Below are 24,171 nucleotides of genomic sequence, written 5' to 3' on the forward strand. Positions count from 1 at the left end.
GACCCCGGAAGGGGCTCAAGGATGGAAAGTAAAACTAGGCCAGATCTTGAAGCCTTTTGTATACCTTGTATAGTAGGCAGAATAATGACTTCCCTAAAGATGTAAGTATGATAGGCTACAAGGCAAAGGGAATTAGGGTTGCAGATGGAATTACAGTTGCTAATCAGCTGAACTGAAGACATTAAGATAAGGAGATGATTTTGGATTACCTCAGTGGGCTCAACATAATCACAAGGGTTTCTAAAAGGGTTAGAGAAAGATGTGACTATGAAAAACCAGAGAGATGGCAACAGGACAGGACTTGGCCTGATAATGTTGGCTTTGAATACAGAGGAAGGGGCTACCAGCCAAGGCAAGCAGGTGGTCACTGAAAACTGGAAAAGGCCAGGTAATGGGTTCCTCCCAGAGCTCCTGAAGGTAATCTGACCCTACTAACATTTTGATCTTAGCTCTGTGAGATCCAAGTCAGACTTTTGAGCTGCAGAAAATAAATTTGTGTTCTTTAAGCCACTCGGTTTGTGGTTATTTATTGTAGCAGCAATAGGAAACTAATACTTCTTGCTCAACCTGACCTTGGAGAACAGATGAATATTGGGATCAGAATTGCCCCCAAGAGGGTCCACCTGGGAGCAGTGTGCAAAATGGGTTAATTGGGCAGGATCAGAAAAAGAAAAATAGAGACCCATTTTTAACAGATTAGGCCCCCAATAAGATGTTGGAAGGCAACTAATGATGCAGAAATAAGGAAGCTGAGAGAAAAAATATGCTATGCAGTGAGAATAAGCTTGTTTTTGGATTCTGTGCTATCCAGAAATTTGCGGATGCAATGTATTGTTAAAGCAATGTATTGTATGAACTTACACAGATACAGGAGAATAATTCCAGTTTGGCGATACATTTCAAGATATCATTAAAAATACTGAAAACAAAACCAAGGTTTCTTGCTCCTATTCATGCTTCTGAAGCATTTGTAAATCTTGATGTTTTTCCCTTCACATACTATTTTATGCACAATGCAGATGTAGCCTTACGCTGCAAATGCAGGCCTGTGTAAAAGTGACATCTTGTGTTGCTCTGATGCATTGCATTTCTTGTTCTCTCTGTCACAATTCCTCTGTTCTGGAAATTCTTTTGCTTTTATTTTGCTAAAGAGCAAAGAAAGACTAAAGTAAAATTATTGCAACATAAAGCATATGACTCATGGTATTAAAAATTACATTATTCTCTATCTTATTTATAAATTATATGATAGTGACAGGTAAATCATTCCAATGACAGAATTTATATCTGCCCTTGTACTGGATTGTAAGCCTGAGAGAGAAGAGTTTGATTTTTTAAAATTAAATTTAGTAGTTATTATGAAGATGTCTTAGAACAACAAAAAAAAATCCACTGGTTTGAAATGTCTGGAAACTAGCCTGTTTTCTATTTTCAGGAAATGTTACTTTTCATGGCTGATGAGGTCCTTGTGGTTTCAAGTGTGAGTATATTATCCTATCTCTTGCTGTAAATTCACTTCACTGCTAAGTTTGAGGCTCAGTGGCAATTATATCAAAACTTGCCAATTCATTTTAGGCCACAGATAGGATACTCACACACTTGAGTAAATAAAAAAGTATGCAAAATTCTGGAAAAATATCAATGTGATCAATAAAATTAATTATGAGGATGTCAAATGTTCCCTTCTTCCCCATGGTTAACAGGCTGGTATCAGAAATCCTAGAGAGGGAAAATCTTTCCAGCAGGTTAGTAAGGATTAAGGTGACATGATGCAATCTAGAATAATGGGGAACAGAAAAGAATATATGGTTGAACACGAAAAAGAAAACTAAATGAAAGAAACAGCATGCCATATGACCACCACAGATAGAGAGGGAGAGAAAAGCCCAAAGCTTAAAGCTAAAAGAGAAAGGAAGGTCTGAAATCTCGAATAATAAAACTAGGGGACTGCTGGGAAGAAACACTCTGGAGAAGAAAGAAAAGGTGCCTAGATCAAAGATAGATGAGACAGAATCTTAAACGAAGAGGAATAAATGGTTGTCAAAGGCAGAGAAAACCACAGAAGCTAGAAGCTGGCTGTTGGAGAACATGATTACAGATCCCACCCTTAGATGGGAATGAGACCGAAGGATATGAGGGAAGGATATAACTTCACTTGTATCATTAAACAGTAAATTGCCACTGGTACAAACTCATCATTCCCTCAAAGTTTACAGCCCCCCAAAAATGAAGGGAAATAACAACTGTTAGCTGTGGTAAAGACAAAGTGGTTGGTCAAATCTGACACCTAGATTTGAAGCTTGGATTTCACTTGGTTTTTGATCTTTGCAAGTTCCCTAACTATTCATCTTGTTTCCTCATCTGTAAAGTGAAGACACCTGCCCCTTTTTCCTAAAGTTATTGTGAGGGAGAAGTGAGATGAGAAACTCTCCTTGTGCGTGGTGGCCAGTAATCAGTAGATACTAAAACTTCATTAATGATTGGTCGGGAGATTGGCTTTAGCTCTTTCTTGCCTAAGTAAATCATAATGACATACACACACGCGCGATCAATAAGAGAAATAGATTTCTAAAATTGTTTTTGTATTAAATGTGGAGATGGGGAAGACGATTACTCCCCTTTCTTGGCAAAAAAGAACAGTCAAGGACAACAGAGAAGTTTGGGGGCAGGCCACTTGTCAAAGGTAGAAATTTTAATCTCTTTGCATATTGTTTCCCACATTAGCATATAGAGGTTGTGGCGGGAAGAATGTTATATACCTGATCTTTGAATAATGCAGGGGTTAGGGGTGCTGACCTCCATGCATTTGAAAAATCTATATATAACTTTTAACTCCACCAAAATTTAACTATTAAGAGCCTACTGAGAAAGCAAGAGAAAATACAGTGGTATTAAGAAAATCAGTGTTATTTTAAAAGTCATAATAGAAAATACATTTACTATTCACTAAGAGGAAGTGGATTATCATAAAGGTCTTCAACCTCATCTTCAACACTGAGTAGACTGAAAAGGAGGAGGAAGAGCAGGGGTTGGTCTTGAGGGGTTGGCCTTGCTGTCTCAGGAGTGGTAGCGGGTGAAGAAAATCTGTGCGCAGGTAGACCCATGCAGTTCAAATTTGTGTTGTTCAAGGGTCAGCTATACAGTTAACTTTGTTTTAATCCCACAAGATCAGGGATAATTTACCTGGGATAAAGTATAGTCTGTGGGCTGTCTACAACATTACCCACCATGATGCCTGTTCAAACTGCAAAGTCCTGGAGTCATACCCAGACTTTCTAAAACACATCTCTAGGAGTGGAACTCAATGACCTAATGTTTGTAGCACCTTCATGTTTACATGGAAATTATCATCTTTTTTAGTGTGATTAACATACCAAATATTTTCTAGTTGATGAAAAACAATCTTTAATTTCTCAGAAACATTCCCAAATTATTCAACTGATGGCATCTTCCTTTTCCTGAGCATTATTTTGAAGTCCAGTTAGCAATTTTAAGTTTATCAAGCTGCATTCATTGACTTTCTGAAGCATTTAATATTTTTGGAGGAGTAGGTTTCAATGGTGATTGGGTGGTGTTTTTTTAAAAGAGGGAAGTCGGGTTGACCTTGTGCTACTTGATGATATATCTCCTAGTGATTCTGATGACTGTACTGCCTCTGTCCTGGCTGAGAACATTGTTTTCAGCAGCCCTTACATCCTATATCAGAAAACTGGATTTGGGTTCTTGACACATTTCCTCAACTCACACCATTATATAAGTTGGTAGAGGAGGATCTGCTTCAGCACAGTCCAAATATCTGTTTCATGTGGCTTATCATGGCACTTCCTATTGGAAATAATGCAACTACTACAGAGCACAGGGCAACCAGGGTGAGTCTATAGAACAGTGGCAAGGCCTGCGTAAATGAATTGAATAAACTGTAGTGTGGAAAGGCAGTCAACGGTAGGAGAATCCAGATAGAGGATATGTGAAAACTTTATGCAGCATTCAGAAAACTAAAGAGAAGTAAGAAAATAAAATAGGGTTTGTTTTCCCAGCTTCAATTTTACAAGCTGCATTAAGATCAATTCAAATAAGTTGGTTAAATGGAAGGAACTAAACATCTACCATGTCTGTAAAATCTCCTACCCATCTCTTAAGCATTCTACTTAATTGTCTCTAATCATTCTAATATCTTTACTCACCACATCCGGCCCATACAGAGACGATCATTTATTTCTTCAACCCATCACTGTGACTTGTAAATGCCTCCAGTATAGCATCTGCTGTGTTATTCTACAACCATGTCTTTAAGTGTTTGTTTAATGCCCTGGAAAACGATGACCTACTTAAGACAGAGGCTAGGTCTCCTTTAGCTTTATACCCCTAGTACTTAGCACAGGGCCTGGCACATGATAGGAGACAAATGCATATGTGTTTTAATAACTGAAGTTATGGTAAGGGGTTGAATACGTTTTTCCTGTCTTTAAGGAGGACCATTTTAGTAAGGAGGTAAAGGCGGGCCTACAAATTACTATGTTGTAAGGTAGAGTAAGGTTGGAGTCATCAGAGATTTCATCTAATTAAGGGGATTTCAAAAGGCTTGGCAGAAAAGATGGTGCTCAAGATAGGACTTAAGGAATTAATAGGCTTTCAACAAATGGAGTGTGTTTGGAGGAAAGTAGCTATTTCAGATAAATGAAACAGCACGAACAAAGATAGAGGCAAAATCTCAGGGAATATTGAGTGAACAAAGCGAAGGCCATCCTGAATAGAATTCACTGTAACAATGGCAATTAGATTTTATCTCATAGATCATATATTACAACTGGTGGAAGCTGCCTGTATTGAAGATCATTTCTGGGCCCAGTCTGAGTTCAGCATGCAAGAATGTCATAATCAATTACAAAAATTGTGGCAATGGATGCAGGAGAATACTATCTCTGATTTAAGGCTCTTAGAACCCACCATTTCTATATAAATGGAAGAATTCTAATGTTTTTCCAAACATTTATTTTGGCAGGTACTACGCTGACTATGTGCCAAATTCCAAACTAGCTGCTGAACAAATATAACAGTAGCAAAGGCAATGATGGCATCTAAGAAGATTAAGCTTCCAATAGGAAATAGTCATTAAATATTTTCACAAATAATTATATAATTACAATTGAGATTATCATCATGAAGATCAATTATCAGGTGCTATGTCTTTGCAAAGGAAACTGTCCTGATAAATGGGGTCAAGAAAACTGCCCTGGCTGAGTGATCTGTAAGCTGCCACTGGGACGATCCCTCTCCCTAGGTGGGATGTAGGGAAATCAGTGCTCCTTGGTATCTGTTGGATGTTTCAAGTTTTGAGTCTCACATTTCTCCTTATCAATACAGCATTCTCACAATTAGTTAAAACATCTTAGAGAAGTGGACAAAAGAAGAGCGTATTTTCTTAAATTAGTAGTTCTCATAGTGTGGGCCCTGGACCAGAAACATCATCCTTCCCTGGAAAATTGTTAGGAATGCATGTTCTTGGATCCTACATCACACCTACCGAATCAGAAGTTCTAGAGTTGGAACCTAGGAAAGATGTGTTTTAGCAGGCCCTCCTGGTGATTCTAATGCACAGTAAGGTTTGATAACCACTGCCCTGAATTAAATGCACACTTTCAAACAGAAGGAGGTTTTCAGGAAAAGGGAGAAGTTTCTTTTAAAGAGTTTCTTTCTCAGTAACAACAACAAAAAACTTATAGATATAAATTAAATTCCTCACTGAACGCTTAGAAGGTACAAAGAGTTTGGTGTCAAGACATTTCGATATTTAGATATTCTAAAAAGAGACATAAAAATTTGTTGGTGTCTGGTGGTCCATTTACTTCTTGTAGGATCCTAGAAAATACGATTGGTGTTTATGAAAAATTGGCTCATTGTGACTGCTGTCTGTAAGATAAAACAGGCTTTTTCCTCCCCAAGCTGTAGTATGTTTGTATATGCTCGCTTTCACAAGAGTCTCAATGAAGATTAAAGAACAAACATAGTTGAAGAACTTCTGTCACAGTGGAATGGAATGAATCACCATGGTGCCCTGGACTGAGCTTCCAAAATGCTTTGGTCAAATGGCAAACTAAGACAAAAAAAATTACAAATATCTTACAATTTACAATTATAAATAGAGGCGACAGTGAAAACTCCTGAAAATATCTTTTCAGCTTGGAAAGCTGTACTTTAGGAAATCTACTGTACTTTAGGAATATAGAAAGAGAGATTTCTGTTTTTACTACAGTACATTGGTCCAACCGAAGGTGCAGTTTATGAGTAGAAAACTCTGGTGTCCAGAAAATCTGTGAGAGTTGCAACTATTAAAGACATCATGTTATAGTTACCCTTGGATTATCAATGTCATCTAAACCTTTGCTACTCAACGCAGCATCAGCATCACCAGGAAGCTTGTTAAAAATGTAGAATCTCAAACCCCACCTCACATCCACTAAATCACAATCTGTGGATTACCATGATCTGCCAGTGTATTAGTTCACTCTCAGGCTGCTAATAAAGACATACCTAAGACTGGGTAATTTATAAAAGACAGAAGTTTAATGGACTCACAGTTCCACATGGCTGGGGAGGCCTCACGATCATGGTGGAAGACGAAGAAAGAGCAGGGGACATCTTACCTGACGGCAGGCAGGAGAGAGTGTGTGCAGGGAAACTCCCCTTTATAAAAACATCGGATCTCATGAGATTTATTCACTGTCACAAGAACAGCACAGGAAAGACCTGCCCCCATGATTCAGTTACTTCCCACCTGGTCCCTCCTCCAACAGGTGGGAATTATGGAGGCTGCAATTCAAGATGAGATTTGGGTGGAGACACAGCCAAACCATATCAGCCAGTTATGCAGATGCCCATTAAAGTTTGAGAAGTACTGATGAATTTACGTCATCCAAGTTTGAGAAGTACTGACAGACTTACATCATTCTTGAGTTGACGCCAGATTTCCATCACATATAGGAAAATTTTCCTGTTGGTAATTTTCCTGTATGGAATTCTGGTGTCAACTCAAAAATCTGTTACTGCATGCTAATCTAAAAATGGTTAATTGCAAATACTGGCAATAGAAGATATCCTGAGTTTCAACATAAAATAATGAAGAAAAATTTTAAAAAGATCGATATATAAATAAAGGTATTTGAAAATTGTTTATTGAGGAAAAGTAAGTGAAAACCAATTGGTCTATAATGTTGCAATTGCTCAGTGATAAGGGCTATTTTATATGACACTTCTCAAGAGATTCCATTAGAGCAGAAGTCAAAACAAATCCCTTTTGCTAAAAGGAAAAGCCTTAGCGGAAGATAAAAGATAATTAATTATACCTGAAATCTGCACAATGAACTGAGAGCAATATACCATTAAAACCAAAGGATTATTGCAGCCTATTAACGGTAAGAATGTCTTCTGTACTAGAAAAAAAAACTTAATTTTTATAGTTTATGAGTATGTTAATTCCCCAAACAGATACTTGGGCAATATTTATGGTAACTCTGGAAAATTTTCCCTCTCTTTAAATACTGGAATTTGCATTTTCTAATATCGCGTACATGGTAAAACACTGTCATGGAGGGAGTAAGTTATTCAGAAGTAGATTTACCCTACAATAATATCAACACTTGCATTTCCAAGCTCATTGATTTTTTTTTTTTTTTTACCTTAATGAGTACTGGAATTAGTAGAGTACAAAAAGCCCTATATCGGTTGAAAATCTTCTCACAACTCAATTTAATTTAATTTGAAAATAGCTGTTTTACTGTCTCTCAAACTAAATTTAAGAAATCAAACACAGCATTAACATGTTAATTAATAAGAGGTTCAGTGGGAAGGTAGGAAATGATTAGTTGCATTACGATTCCTTCAGAATTTCTCTAGGAAACTCATTAAAGGGCTCTTCAGAAGTGCTTTCCTGAAAAGATGACAAACACATGGCATATGTTCTCCAGGAATCTCGAGGTGCATGTAAAGCCTGTGTCTGGCTTCTCTCCACAGTGTGGAGACTCACAGCTGTGTTCAAAAGGGGACACTCACCACAGTGGCATTTAATGAGTGACGCACAGCATGTCCTAGGTCAGATGTATGCACCAATTTGGAAGGCAAGAGGTCAAACTCAATGTTTCCAATGCAAAGGGGAGCGGTTTTCTTTGAGTTGGCCAAGGAAGACATATTCTATGTTTTTCTTCTAAGAATCAGAGATGAGATGAAGAATTCCCTAAGTAACCTACATTTTATAGCTCTTTACATTTAAATTTTCATAAATATTAACTCATTTGATCTTAGCCACTCTGATAATTAGATTTGGTGGGCATAATTCCCAGAGGAAGCAAAGTATTGTTAAACTCACTTTAGGTGCCCTGTTGCAGGTGGTCAATAAGCTTCAGGTTCTGTCTCTGCCTCATTACCTTTCTTTCTACATTGAAGCAGACAGGTTTCCAAAAAGCATTTTAGATGCTTAAATGAATATGTACAATTTCAGATAAAATATGATTTAGGTATCAGGATAAATAGGTATCAGGATAAAAAGGTAGAGGTTATAAAACTAGTACTAGTCATACAAAGTCTTATATTCTTGCTAGAGGAAAACCCCAGGGTTGGATCTCACCCTGTGCCAGCCAGTGGAAGAAAAAAACCAAATGTCCTTTTAGCAGTGGTTCTCCAAAGTATGGTTCCCAACCCATAGTATCAGCATCACTTTGGAACTTGTCAGAAATGCACATGTTGGGGCTCCACTCCAGACCTACTGAGTTAGAAACTCTGGATGTGGGGACTCATCCTCTCTGATTTAACAAGTCCTGCAGGTTATCTGATACACGCTCAAATTTGAGAACGACTGTATTATGGAATTAGCCATAAGAGAAAAGTTGAATAGTTGCTAATGAGAGGATTATCTGCATGAGATGGGGTCTTTTCTATTTTGTTCTCCTTTGAGTTTCTACCACAGAAACCATCATATAGCACACATGATATAATTTCTTGAATCAATACACCATTCCTCAAAATATGTTTCAAAAGTTCTTTTAGAGTATGTACTGTTTAATGTAGCAAACAAATTTTTAATAATAGAGCAGCACAGTTCACAGGATTTTTATAATAATGATAAATGGAGTCATGACTTAAACTAATTGCATGAATAGCCAGTACTACATAAGCTAGAATGGCTGTTCTTAAACTCAGCTATTCAGACCTGGTCTGATCATCAGAATTACCTGGAGTGGTCCAATAATTCTGATACCTTCAGTAGGTCTAAAGCAGGACCCAGAAATTGGAATTTTAAAATGATTCTCTCTAAATCCTTATGTGGGTATATATGTATATAAACACATACACTCCCATATACCTATATAACTGTTTTCAAGAATTGTGTTACTGTTTCAATTAAACATATAATTAAATATACATACACATTTTATTGGAAAATTGGCACTTGCTCATTTGAAAACGAGCACAGAAATTTATAAAAGTGAAACTCCCTCTGTCACATCTCACTCTGAGGAAGAACCACAATTTATAGTCTGGTAGCTTTTTCTGAGCACAAATTTTTATCTGTGTTAACTCAAATTATATGTTTTTTTTTTTTAACTGAAAAAGGGTAAGAATTATTCTACTGTCTTTCAACTTGCAGTTTTTATTTAATGTATTTTGGACAACATTGCATGCTGATAGAAAGAGGGCTAATTTATTTGTTGTAATGACTACACAATATTCTAAAATATAAATATATTTAGTCATTTCTCTGTGGACAGTGAAAACTACAAATAATGTTATAATAAATATCATTTAGAATTTTTTACTAGAGAAATTTTAGAAATGGAATTCGGAAGTGAAGGAAAGAAGTATGCACATTTAATTTAAAAATGAAATGAACTGAATGTAAATGATTTTAAGTGAAGGTATATTAATGAGAACAACTCAGAAAATAAATGACTTAAGAACCACAATGTTTGTGCAACCGGCCCAGGAGGGTAAAGGGAAGGTAAGTTTTCTGGAGGTTGATCATGAATGATTTCCTCCCATGTCCCTCATACCCATGCTGTGAGCAGCTGTGTTCCAGAATCTACCTGCATAACCTTATTTAACATCCAAAATCCCCATTCAACATACATGTGAAGGTAGGATGCTTACATTTATTTTGAGATAACTAAAATTTTTACACAATGAGTTTTATAACGTCTTAAGTTGACTCTTCTATTTTCTATTTGTGTATAACAAGACAGCAAAAAACAATGAAAGAGAAAAGCAGAAATAGAATCTGGCAGTCCTTGAGAAACAAGAAACTAGATTACTCTAGTTGTTTCACCCAACATTGTCACAATTTGATTTATAAAATTTCTTCTTACATCGTAATACTACTATGTGTTTCGTGATTTCTTCTGTAAATTTAATAAATAAACATTAGTTTAATGTTCATAACTTTGTGTTACTTTATAGATTTAAACTTACTGTAATAATTCATTTTTAATGAAACACAGAATCTTCAATGTCTTTGTGTAGGGTAGTTTAGACAGTCAATTTAGAATTAATTTTAGTGTACCTTTTTGTGTTCTTAAAAAGTCAGTAATTGATATGTTCTTTTATTCTTTTAACCATGCTTTAGATAATTTTTTCAATTTGATTATCTCTATCAATTAGAGAGACACATATACAGTTACAAAGACTGGCAGAATTTGATCATAAATATTTATGCCTCACTTTTACAACTATAGATAATACTAATAATAAGACATGGCTTTTCTCAAAGTTTTGAGACTAAGCTAGAAAAACGTCTACAAGATAGAGATAAAGTAAATTGATTACACACATCTATGGTGTTATGAGATTATGTAAATAAATTCCTTTAATTTTTAAGCACTTACATAGTACTTATTCTGTGTCATGCGCTTTCAAAAGAGAATAGTCAATGTATTCCTCCTAACAATGCCATAAAATAGATGCTATTATTAATCCCACTTCATTAATGGGAAAACAAAGAAAAGATGTTAAGAACATTGTTGTTGAGCAAATAACAAATCTTGATATTTTAAAAGTATGCTAGAAAAAAAAATTCTCAGCAGATTACCTAAATGGTTAAAGGGTTATCCCTTTAACCATTTAGGAAGAAACCCCAAAGAAATTAGGGCAATTTTGCCCTGGAAAAAATGTGATAATCTATATAAAAAGGCACAGTACAGAATAATAAGATCCAATGAATGGCTTAATGAGCCACAATCGCAGCATGATCCCATAGTTTGAGGGACGATGTATAAAGATGACTTGGTTAGAATCAACAATGTTTAAAAAAAAAGGTTTCTTTTAGCTCCATGTTTTATGAATGGTTTACATGTAATAAACTCGATTAGCCCTTGTTGCAAAACACATTCTTTTTCCACCTTCTTTGGGGATGCCATGACATCAACTGCAAAACACAAAATGCAAATTTAGGATATAAACAAAATACTTCTTTTTGACAAATTTAATTTCTCAGGTTTATATAAGTAGGAAAACCAGAAAGAACTGACTTCTCTGCCATTATCTTCCATCCACATGTTAGAAAGCTTTGTCCATTTTGCTAAGGAAGTTTCAGCCATCTATCCTCTGAAAGTATGAAATTACTGAGTTCAAAGTGGAGAACAGTGTTCAAAGCAAACATCATGGTATTAACCATTTTCTACCTAATAAGCTGGAACATAGTTCAAGTTTGAGGTTTACCTAGTTTGGAAGGTGTTTATCAATATCTTGAAGTTTTAAAATAAAATATTTCCCCACAAACTGATAAGCTTTCCATTTATAAACAGCCCAGTAAGATAGGCTGCTCTTCAGTGTTTATCCAAACCGGCAATTTTGGTGTAAAACTTTCACTTGCCACGAATGACTGGATTAAGGACAGGTTTAAAACCTGCTTTCTCCAGAAACTGTAATTGGCTCAAATGGAACAATCTGATGCTATCTTATCGAGAGGGAAATGTCAGAAATTAGGCCTAAAGGGAAAAGACAAGTGAGTATGTGGGCAAATAGAAGGCTTCTGAAAACCTTGCCTTGTATGACCTGTATTGGTAAATAGTATGCCACACTCCAAAAAAGGAGGACATGGGTTTCATTATTTTACACAGATGCAAAATTATGAACACCAATCAAGGAAAACTTTCAAGTATTAGACAGTAAATTCGTGTCTTTCATGTTTTGACCAAGCAGCACAACATGATGCAGCTGATCACTCTCCTCCTTGAAACTCTTCCTTCACCTACCTTCTAAGGCATCACATGCTCCCAGACCTCACTGGCACTACCTTCTTCATCTCCTGGGCTGGCCACTCCTGATTCCCCCAAATTCTGCAGGTTGGAGTTCCCCAGCCCTCAGTCTTCTTATCTTTCCTCTTATAAACCATGCTGGTTTCTTTAGCTTAGAACCAGTCACACCAATATTAAAAGTATTCTAGTTTCTGCCTTTTGTTTTACCATGATTTCAGAAATGTATATGAAACTTAGTTAACTTGCCTTATGTATTAGGAGACATGAAACCTTTAGTAGATAACAGTTTAGACAATCAAAGAATTATAATTTCAAGTAATTTATTATCCAGATTATCATATATCACACTCTGTGCTAGACACATAACATACATTATTTTATTTAACATCAGAGCAATCTTTTAGGTAGTGAATGTTGTCCCCATTTAACCGATGAGCAGTCGTTCCAAGGTCACGTACCCAGGCATACAACAGTAGATGACATTTGAGTGCTTACTCTGTGCTCTCTGCTACCTTAGCTTCCTAACTTTCCCAATCATCCTATTAGGTAGCTGGTATTATTTTACAAGTGAGAAAACTGATTTAGAAGGATGGCAACACTAATAGGTAGACTATTTACAGTTTAATTTTTTAAACTCTAAATTTACTGTCTCTTCATGTCAGCACAGTATCTTCTGGAGAGGGAAAGAAGAAACAATGTCTAGACAAGGTGCTGGAAAGACCCTGGGAAGACACAGGTGAGCTAAGAAAGCAGTAGAAACTGGGTAATTAAAAGTCAACATAATGGCTGGAAACTTGGCCAAGGAGATATAAAAAGAAAGAAAGACCAAAAGAGAGACTGTGTAGATGAACTTTGTCTGTTTACAGTTTTTGTCTAAGGCCACATCTGCAGGCTGCTCCCACCACATGTTATCTAAGTTGTTAATGTACCAATACTAATAGCTACTGAGATTCTTTCATAAAAATGAAAATCATTTCCCTTTTGATTTGCTAGTTTTTCCTCTTGGTAAATAAAGATTCATTTTTTAGTAATAACTGACCTGCCCTAAGGGTTCAACACTTTCCTCTGATCGCAAATCTTGTGCTAGGTCTTTAGGTTACAATTCATGAAACTAAAAAATAAACAAAAAAAGATTCTCTTACTGTGGTTTCTGCTTTTCTCTTTTAAAGATATATTTTTAAGATCTAATAATGTTAACATGATGAGCTTAGCTAACTCGATAAGATTGATTCTAAAAATTGTACACTGAAATTATCTTTTAGACATCTAAGGAAGCTCATGTTCTAATTTCTTCATTTAGTCATTTTATTAGTCCACTCTCACGTTGCTATAAAGAACTACCCGAGACTGGGTAATTTATAAAGGAAGAGGTTTCAATGACTCACAGCTCTGTATGGCTGAGGAGGCCTCAGGAAACTTACAATCGTAGTGGAAGGGGAAGCAGGCACATCTTACATGGCAGTGTAGGGGGCTGAGAGAGAGAGAGAGAGAGATTGAGAGAGAAGCGAAGGGGAAACAGCCCCTTATGAAACCATTAGATCTCAGGAGAATGCACTCACTCTCAGGAGAACAGCATGGGGGAAACTGCTGCCAAGATTCAATCACCTGCTTTCCTCAACACACAGGCATTACAGGTCCTTCACTCGACACATGAGGATTACAATTTGAGATGAGATTTGTGTGGGGACACAGAACCAAAGCATATCAGTCGTTAAATGTGTATCAGACACCTATATGACAGACTCTGAACTAGATACAAAGATTTTCAGCATCTTATTTCCTGGTTTAGAAGTTCATGGCCAAACCATAAAGGGCACAGATAAGTAAGAAACTCTGAACCAATATAACACACACACACACACACAAAAGAAAACTAACAGAAAAACATAAGGAAATTTATAATTTCTCATGAAATGAAGTCCAGGGTAACAAGTTTAAATGCTGGTTGAATCAGCAGTTACAAGATATTGCTCATTAGCAGGCCAACAGACTTCAACACACATGCTTGGAAATAAACTTGACTGGTGGGGTGAGACAACAACTCTGCTAGGTGAAAGGAAAATGATGGTTGAGAGACAGGACACAGATTATAGCCAACTGGTCACAAGCAGTCAAAGACTTTGAGTGAGTCACTAGTTTTCACAGAAAAGATAGATATGACTCTTCAATTCAAAAGGCCTGTTAGGGGACCTCAGATAAGAGAGTGGCTACTGTCCAATAGATCATTCAGGCAGATTTTGTAGAGCAGAAAGAATACAGGACCGGGAAAAGACTCATTTAGGACATTAATATATAAGGGGCAAATCAACAGGAGATGGACGTGAAGTAAAAGGCTATGAGACAACTGGAGGTATAAGGGGTAAATCAGGAAGAAACACTGCCCTTGAAGGTAGAGAGCACTGCTTCAAAAAGGAAGAAGTGCTCAGCATTGTTTGAAAAATTGTTTAGATAGTAAGAAGATATAAATAAATGAATAAACCACTGGATTTGTCAGTCAGAAGGCCAGAGTTGAACTGTTTGCAAGGCCGGAGGTCATAGCAGTGACAGCAGGGCCTCTAGAGCTAGAGTTCTTTAATTAAAACGCTGGCACCACCACTCACTGTGTTACCCGAGGCAAATGATTTAATCTTTCTGTGCCTTGTGTTTAGCATCTATAAAATATATATAATGCAATACTTACTCCAAAAGATTATTGTGAAAATTAAGACAATATTATTAAAGCTCTTAAGACACCGATCTAAGACTTACTGGTTGTCAGGGTTCGATAATACAGTATATATTTAATGTAGAGTAATGGTAGCAGAAACCAATTGGTAGTGAATTGAAAAGTGAGTAAGATATGGAATAGGAGAACAGTGGAGCTTCAAGAAGTTTTTCAGTGAAGGGTAAGGAAGAAAAGACAGCAGTCTGATGAGAGAGAGGCTTACAAGAAGTATGAGCTTTTGTTGTTTTTGTTTATTAAGGATGACAAAGATTTGGTCATTAAAAAAATATCCTAGCCCTCCACAGGCTCACGCCCAAACCCCTGCTCGTGGAAGAGGCCCCTGCTAGAACATGGACCCTTCCATGCCTAAGTGACTGGGTTGCCCATTGGACAGAGGGCTAAGATCATTGTGGGGTGCTTGGACATGTGAGTGGAGATGTCAGGCAAGGCCAGAATTCTGGGGGGAAGACATGGGTTACCAAGAGTATAACCCAGAAATTCATATGCACATGAGCTGAAGCTTCAAGCCTCCAGGCACAAGTCCCATCCTCCCATTGAATATCTTACGAAATAGTTTCAAAGATAAAAGTGTTAAGAATCTCAAGACAGGCCGGGCGCGGTGGCTCAAGCCTGTAATCCCAGCACTTTAGGAGGCCGAGACAGGCGGATCACGAGGTCAGGAGATCGAGACCATCCTGGCTAACACGGTGAAACCTCGTCTCTCCTAAAAAGTACAAAAAAACTAGCCGGGCGAGGTGGCGGGCACCTGTAGTCCCAGCTACTCGGGAGGCTGAGGCAGGAGAATGGCGTAAACTCGGGAGGCGGAGCTTGCAGTAAGCCGAGATCTGGCCACTGCACTCCAGCCTGGGCGACAGAGCGAGACTCCGTCTCAAAAAAAAAAAAAAAAAAAAGAATCTCAAGACAGCCACCACAGAGCATGGAACCCCAAATATTGGGCCTTTCTCAATAGAAGGCCCTTTGCTACTGCTTTGGTGCCATGGCTGTGAAGCCTGCCTGCTCTGGCAGATAAGTATATTCATCACCTTCCGCCCTTTCTCTATTGGTGCCATAAATAAAGTGGCAACCAGCTCTCCACTGAGCCAGTAGTACCACAGTGTGCTTCATAGGGGGCCTCTCACTCACACCTTTACTGGGTACCAAGTGGGTCCGGTCATGAAGACTGCAAGACCTTGAAGGTTGCCTTTTATCCTTGGGTTGGGGCAATGGCTTCCTTGGAATGGGAGACTGATTTTCCTGCCCCCAGCCGGGGACCCACATTTTTATTTTGAACTGGGCTCTGAAAATTCTGTAACTGACCCCATGTTAAAGGCTAGGCAAGAGAAGTGAACATTAGCTTTTCAAAACCATTGGAAAACCTCTTATGATGGAATAGAGGTGGCAAAGAAGCAAGCTCACATGTTCATGCCTAAGGTATGCAGGGGCATTTTGCCAGTGAGGTAGGGTTTTAATATTCTTGTCTTAATCCATTCATGCTGCTATGGCAACATACCTGAGACTAGATAACTTATAAAGAACAGAAATTTATTTCTCACAGTTCTGGAATCTTGTAGTCCAAGATCAAGGTCCTGGCAGGTTTGACATCTGGTGAGAGCCCAAGTCTCCATTTCCATGATAGTGCTTTGCTGAGGCATCGTCCAGAGGGGAGGAATGTTATATCCTCACGTGGCAGAAGAGATGAAAGAGGCAAAAACAGCACCAAACTCCCTCTGTTAAGCCCTTTTTAAATGGCCTTAATGCAGGAATGAGGCTAGAGCCCTCATGACCTAAGCATCTCACAAAGTCCCCAGCTCCCACCACTACTGCATTGGAGATTATAGCTTGGTGGACACAATCAGACTATAACAATTATTTCACTTAAAAAATGAAGACAAAACAAATATGACATAAGTAATAGAACATGAAAGCATTTATTTAATAAATAATTTCAACTAAATCTCTTAGGAGCTTGCAGTGTATGTATTCATCATATTGACTTTTGACTTTGTGTGGTATGGGCAGGCCTCTACCTCATTGTTTTTTCAGTGTCTTACCATAGCTAATGAATTGCCAAAGTACCTTTCCAATGTATCAGCTTTCATTCACCCATTCATTTACTCCACAAATTATTGAGTTTCTGTATATGCAGATATCATGAATAAAGATATTTTTTCAAAACCAAGATTATTATTTCTAAATGCCTGAAAATATGTAAACCAATGCTTACAAAATAGTAGGAGCAGAAAATTCCAGTATGCCATGAAACTAGAGAGGAGTATTCCTAACCCACACGGGAGAATACAAAAATTGGTCCTGGAAAAGACAGTGATTAATGGAGCTCTTAGACTTCACAGGATGAAATAGCAAATAGTTGTGCATAGACAAGAAGGAAGAACATTTCCAGTAGAAAGAACTATATGTACAAAAGAAAATGGCATGTTCAGAATGTTGCAAAAAGTCTGGATTACAGGAAGGGTAGGTTCCATGCAGCAGAACAGTCGCAGGTAAGTTCAGAAAGGGAGGAAGGCAGCAGAATACAAGAGGCTTTATATATCCTTCATGTATATATATAAAGACTTTATTTTTTTAGAGCAGTTTAAGCTTCACAGCCAAATTAAGAGAAAGATATGGAAGATTTCCCATCTACCCCCTGCTCTACATATGCATAGCCTCCTTCACTATCAGAATTCACCACCAGATTGATACATTTGTTACAACTGATGAACCTACATTGACCATCCTTATCACCCAAAGTCCATAGCTTACATAAGGGTTCCCTTGGTGTTGCACACTCTATGGATTTGGACAAATGTATTATGACATATACAAGTCATGACAGTATTATACAGAGTATTTCACTGTCCTAAAAACCCTCTGTGCTGTCCTGAATATTTTCATAAGTCCTTTTCGATCTCCTTGGCACATAAAGCCTGTCATCACATGCTGGCAGAAAAATTATAAATGGAAATATTTTTCTGGGTAATATATAGGCTGATATAATGAATTCACCAAACAACATTCATACATGCTTTATTCACAAAATGGAGGAAGTCTAACTGGACCTTATATAAATCTAAAATTTTCCACAGTTTAAATAGGAAAAAACCAAAGTTACTCAGCTCTATCTGGATTGGATCAGCAATCTGGATGAAATACTTTTTATTAAACTTCTCCCATGCCAGCCTATCTTCTCATGATGAAATGCTCCCTCAATTTATTCTGAGTTACTGGGAAGGGCACTTCTCCAACACACAGAATGAATCTGGGAAATCAATCTTCAACGTATTTTGCCCTTGAGCTACCCACATAATGTGTATGTATTTATAAAAGAGACAGAGTATTAGAGGTTTTCTTCAATTGTTTATACCCCCGGGATACACCCAATGTTATGGCAATCATACATATTCTTAATAATTTGCTGAATAACTGCCTTCTACTTTGTTTGCAAATTTAGATTGTGCTATTCAAATTTCCTTGAAGCAAGGGGTTAAGCTTGTGTATCTTACACACACATACACTTACACCAAAATATTTGAATATACAGATTCGTATCCATAGTATCAATTCAAATTCAAAAGATATGCCAAAGTGAGACCTTGTTTTGAGAATTAGAAGCTGTGATTATCAAATATAGCATACACAACTTTTAAAGGAAGTAATCACTTGATCCTTAGCAGTAACTACTTTTATTTGTCCAAATATGATAGGATGATTTTTAGCTCTCAAAACATACTATTTGGAAGAAGGGAAACAAATTTCTGTAACAATCTTAAATAAGCATATTTGTGAGAACAATTGCTTTGTCTTCTGAACACACTCATACTGAAAATCTAAAAAAGCTTGATTCTCTCTCTCCTAATAGTCCTTTTAGACATACACTTTACCAAATAGCAGTAGCTTCAAATGCTGTCTTCAGGACTGTCGAAAGAAAAAAATATAGTATTAAGTGTGTATGCACAAAAATGATGGTGTATGCTTCTTTTGTTCTTAAAAATAAATTCAACTGGGCGCAGTGGCTCACACCTGTAATCCCAGCACTTTGGGAGGCTGAGTTGGGTGGATCACAAGGTCAAGAGATCAAGACCATCCTGGCCAATATGGTGAAACCCCATCTCTGCTAAAAATACAAAAATTACCTGGGCATGGTGGCACATGCCTGTAGTCCCAGCTACTTGGGAGGCTGAGGCAGGAGAATTACCTGAACTCGGGAGGCAGAGGTTGCAGTGAGCCGAGATTGTGCCACTGCACTCCAGCCTGGATTCCTTGGCAATTTTGCTTGCTATTGCATTCAGAAACAAAACTCTTTTGGTCCCATGTCACTGGTCAAAGCAAACCACAGTCCATTCACCCACCAACAGAGAAGGGAAGCACAAATCTACCATGTGCTCTAATGACAACTTGAATCCCCTTTTAGATTAACTGTGAGTCCGATAAGGGGAAAATAACTGTTAGGTATCATGAGCACATACATCCCTACTAAGTAGAAGTGTCTTCATATTTAGGGAAAAATTTGCCACCTATTCTTATAAGAATTGCAAAGTTCCTCGTAGAGGGATAAGGCTAAAATTCAGATTTATAATTCCAAAGGAGTCCTAAATGAACTGAGGCTAAATACCAGTTCCTTTCCTCCATTTTCCAGGAATTCAGGAAACTTTGAAAGGATAAGATGCCACAGCACATCAGTTTGATAATAAGGCTTGGAGAGATGTGATTTTCAAAGCTTGAACCTATTAAACTGATTCTAGTGTTTGCCACCTCCAGTCTCACATATAATTTTTCAACCAGGACAGGATGACAAAAAAAAAAAAAACTGCAGAAATGTGTCTGAGGTGTTAATATAGAATGCAGGTTCAGATTGTAGATGGGCTTTGTTTTAGAAGCAATGAGATTGCCACACACAGTCATTTAAAACATTACCTTAAGCTAAACAAACACTACATTTTCAAGGTGTCTCATCATTAACCTTGGAATGTTAATATGCCCAGGGACAGAAAACAACACAATGACAGGCCATAGAAAAGGCAAAGCATATTTGTAGAGGATGGGGTGTGTGTGTGTGCGTGTGTGTGTGTGTGGCAGAGAGAGAAAGAGAAGAGACAGAATAGCATGACAGAATGGAAATGCATGTTTAATCTCAGATTTTCTTTTTTTTTTTTTTTTTTTTTGAGACGGAGTCTCACTCTGTCCACCAGGCTGGAGTGCAGTGGCGCCATCTCGGCTCACTGCAAGCTCCGCCTCCTGGGTTCACGCCATTCTCCTGCCTCAGCCTCCCTTGTAGCTGGGACTACAGGCGCCCGCTACTGCGCCCGGCTAATTTTTTGTGTTTTTAGTAGAGACGGGGTTTCACCGTGGTCTCGATCTCCTGACCTTGTGATATGCCCGCCTCGGCCTCCCAAAGTGCTGGGATTACAAGCGTGAGCCACTGCGCCCGGCTAATCTTAGATTTTCTATAGCATATGGGGTTCTTAGTAATACGATCTGAATGGGTAGGAAGATGCATTTTCATATCACTTTATACTAATTATCCAAATCAAAGAACAGAGATAGGTGGACACAATGGGGGAGATATAGCCACCCACTTAGTCCCCACCTAAACACCAACACTGATTGTGATTCTATACATTCTATTTTGGGGTCTTTCCCCTTTCCTATCCCAAACAGCAAGGTGGTCATTGTTATGGTAGTCCAGATATTGCTCCAGTTTTGTTCTAAAACACTTAACATCTGGGGCTTTTTAATTTCAAGACTATTTTGCATTATTTAGAGGTCGTAAAATAGCTGAGTGCTATCTTTTCAGGTGAAAACTAGTAGCATGTTTTTTCCCACATGCGATATTGCCAGCAGGTCAGGCAAGTCAAATACCATTGCAGTCTGACCATGCTGTCCTGCTGTACATTACATCAACAATTTGTATATAACAAAAACAGATTTCCTAGCCTTGGCTGATAGCCCATTTACTCCAAGTAATAGTTGATAAAACACAATTGAGAGACAGCAAGAGAATTTGGACAGTCCCTTGGAGTTTGCTAAAATGGATTTGGCCTGTGGCTCTGCTCCTGATAGCCAGCTGTCTTTCCACTACTACATTTCTTCTTCGTGAATGTTATTTATAGCTTTAAAATGTTTTCAAGGATAAAGTGGTAGCACACACAAGGCATTTTCTGTGCTTTGCCGATGATGGAAGCACTCAGAGAAATAACTGTTGTAGTAAGATAATCACTTTTTCATCCTTATGGAAGCCCATTGTGAATGAGTGAGCTGCCACTTCTTCCTGGCTATTACACATTGCTGACAATGCCTTTTCCTCCTGTTCTTTTAAAGAGGACCTCAAATTAAACCTATTACACCTTAGATCCCAATTACATGGAAATCCACAACCTTTCCGAAATGTGTCTAAGCGCTAACATAAAGACCCACTCCATTCAATATTCCTACTAACTGGTTTAGGGTCTTGACATTGCCTAGTAAGAAGATTATAGAAATGCCTGAAGGACAATTTTGGGTATAAAACCAAATGTCCCCCTGTGCATTACAATTGCACACACAAAAAAAACCTTTCATCTTTTTATTAATTGTATAATTAATGCATTCTGTGTACTGATAAGAATAATGCCATGTAATTAATTTTTAAGAATTAAAAACTTGCCTTTATCCAGACTCATGGTCTACTTTCATGTTTATAGCTATGAATATAAATCCTCTTATCTAATTATAACATGACTGGTTTCATTGTTGAAACAAAGTGGTTCTTTGTCATTTTTTATTTGATTATGTAATATTTATTTTATTATATCAATTATAATCTTTCCAGAAAAATAAGACCCTAGGACTTAAAATTTTTAGTCTTCCGAAGCTTATCAGAAAAATGCCATGCTGCTTTGGATAAGGTATGATATGTCATCTGTTTGCTGTGTCTGTTTTTGTCTTCCATGATTACCCATTCTGTTTACCAAAAGGCTCAATTAGCATTTGAATAGTGAGCCAGAGAGCAGACAGGTTGAGAATTCTTATAGAACTAATTTGGCAGTCCTTCTCATTTTCCCCCTTCTCCCTTCATAGGCTTTTCTTTGCCTCTAATCAAGCTGCAGTTATTAAAGCTAGAATAAAAGACCTGATTTTCCATTACATTGATGCATGCTGAACAGAGCCTTGATTTGCTTTTTCTTTCAGCAATGCTAATTGGACTCAAAGGAAATATTTAGTTTATAATAGCAAATGAAGAATTCATTTAATTTTAAGGAAAGAGAAAATCAGCAATGGAAGTAGTCTACACACGCACACACACACACACACACACACATATATGTTTTTTCCAACTGTTTCTTTCCTTTAAGAGTATTTATCTTAATGCTTCTCACACATAACAGAGTTATTTAATTACCAGTGCTAATAACCTTAGGTTGGAGAAGTTAACAGCTGACAGAAAAATTTCTAATCCTCACTTGGAAGAAAAATAATAATAATAATATATTGGGAAATCTCACTTCAAATACACCTGATCAATATATAAGAAAGAATTAATGTGAGCACACCTGTTTTCAAGTACTATTTGTACTTCAGATCATTAGGTATCTTCCATACTAAGTTTCCATCACCAATCACTATTTTCATTAGATAATGGGCTGGTATTGTTCCCTGGACCATGCTGTTGAATTAGAATGAGTGTAGGACTTTACACATGAAGCAGGGTTAATATTACATTCAAATGTCATATCATGTGCTGGTACTCATCACCAGAAAGCCTTAAAACCTCACACTAGGGAGGGAGTTCTTTATTTAAAAGTGGTAATCAACAAATTTTAACAGAGTTTCAGCTCAAAAGAAAAAAAGGGAATTGTCAAGGGAGTAGAGGAAAATTTTGATACACCAACTTATATATAATGTGCTATTATATCCTATATGAAGATTCAAAGCAATTTCAGAGAAATGTTTTTCCCTATGTCAACGTGCAAACCTTTCAGGAATGTTGAATCATTATAAAGGTGTTTTTATTTGCATTTGATGCCTCCTTTCCAACTCCTTGCCAACTATTTAAAAGGGACAACAGAAGGTTTTATTTGAACATTTATGATTTAAAATTCATCCACTTCTTGAAATGAAGCATTTCACTCACTCTAGTCATACTGAAGTGCTTTTATTTCTGAGAGAGCATCATGGTCTTGACTCTGGGTCTTTGAATGCACTCTTCTATGCTCTTGGAATCCTTCCTTTCCACGCTATACTTGGCTTCCTTCTATTCAATCTTCAAGACTCTGCTTAAATATTACTTCCTCTAAAAGTCTTCCCTGATTCCTTCTGCCAAATTCCATTAAAATATCACACAATATCATCCCTCCTATATATAACTCTAGGTTCCTTAACACATGCAGTCTAGTGCTTCCTCTACGCTGTGGTTACACTTTTACTTGTAGAATCTCTAGCTACAGCCCCTGGGAACTGGTTGGAGCCTGTCTTACCCACCCTTGTACTATCAAGTATGTGTAGAATAAATTGATTTGCAGCAACCTAATTCAAGACCTAGTCCAATTAGAAAAGGTCAAAAATATAGGAAGAGAACTTTTACTCCATGTATTGATTTACTTTAAAAAATGATTCAGGTTTTGATAATTCATAAGGTAAAATCACTTTAGGATTTTAAATCATATATTTGGCAAATGACAGTTAAAAAATTAGTTGCCATTATTTATTATGTATCTAATATTGGCATATATTTATTTTAATCCCTAGATCTCTCTTCTTTTTATATATAGTTGCTAGAAATGATTTTAATCACATTAATAACCCCCATGTTAGTAACTCCAATCTAGACCTTTCTTCTGGACCCTAGATCCCTTTTTCCAGCTGCCTATGTACATATTTAACATGGCCCAACTCTTCCTTACAAAAAACTGGTCCCCTTCCCATGTCCCTTTTTCAGTCAATATTGCTCATATCCAATCCTATGGATTTCACCCTCAACATGTTTTCTGATCCAAACTAGTCACTTGACCTACTCCAGTGGCCCCTCAAATTGGTTTACTTAAGTTTATTTTTGCCCTGCTCCAACTGAATTGCAACAAGAAGGAACTCTCCGCTGCCAAATCTGTGCATTCTATCTTGCTTAAGAAGATTTAGTGCCATCCTGTTACTCTTAGGTTAAAAATAGAACTTTGAGACCAGCCTGGTCAACATAGTGAAACCCTGTCTCTACTAAAACTACAAAAACTTAGCTGGACATGGTGGCAGGCA

The 24,171-nt window shown here is 37.4% G+C and overlaps 1 long non-coding RNA gene across 1 annotated transcript in view; it reads left to right on the forward strand.

Moving 5' to 3' along the window:
- The window catches only part of LOC105515811, an 866,119-nt gene that overhangs the window by 171,411 nt on the left and 670,537 nt on the right, over window positions 1-24,171 (forward strand). Inside the window, exon 3 of the long non-coding RNA XR_001002393.1 lies at window positions 12,905-12,978. This is a non-coding gene — a long non-coding RNA (uncharacterized LOC105515811). The remainder of the gene's footprint in view (window positions 1-12,904; window positions 12,979-24,171) is intronic.

This window comes from Colobus angolensis, unplaced genomic scaffold (genome assembly GCF_000951035.1).
Source record: "Colobus angolensis palliatus isolate OR3802 unplaced genomic scaffold, Cang.pa_1.0 Scaffold27, whole genome shotgun sequence".
Lineage (NCBI taxonomy): Eukaryota > Metazoa > Chordata > Mammalia > Primates > Cercopithecidae > Colobus > Colobus angolensis.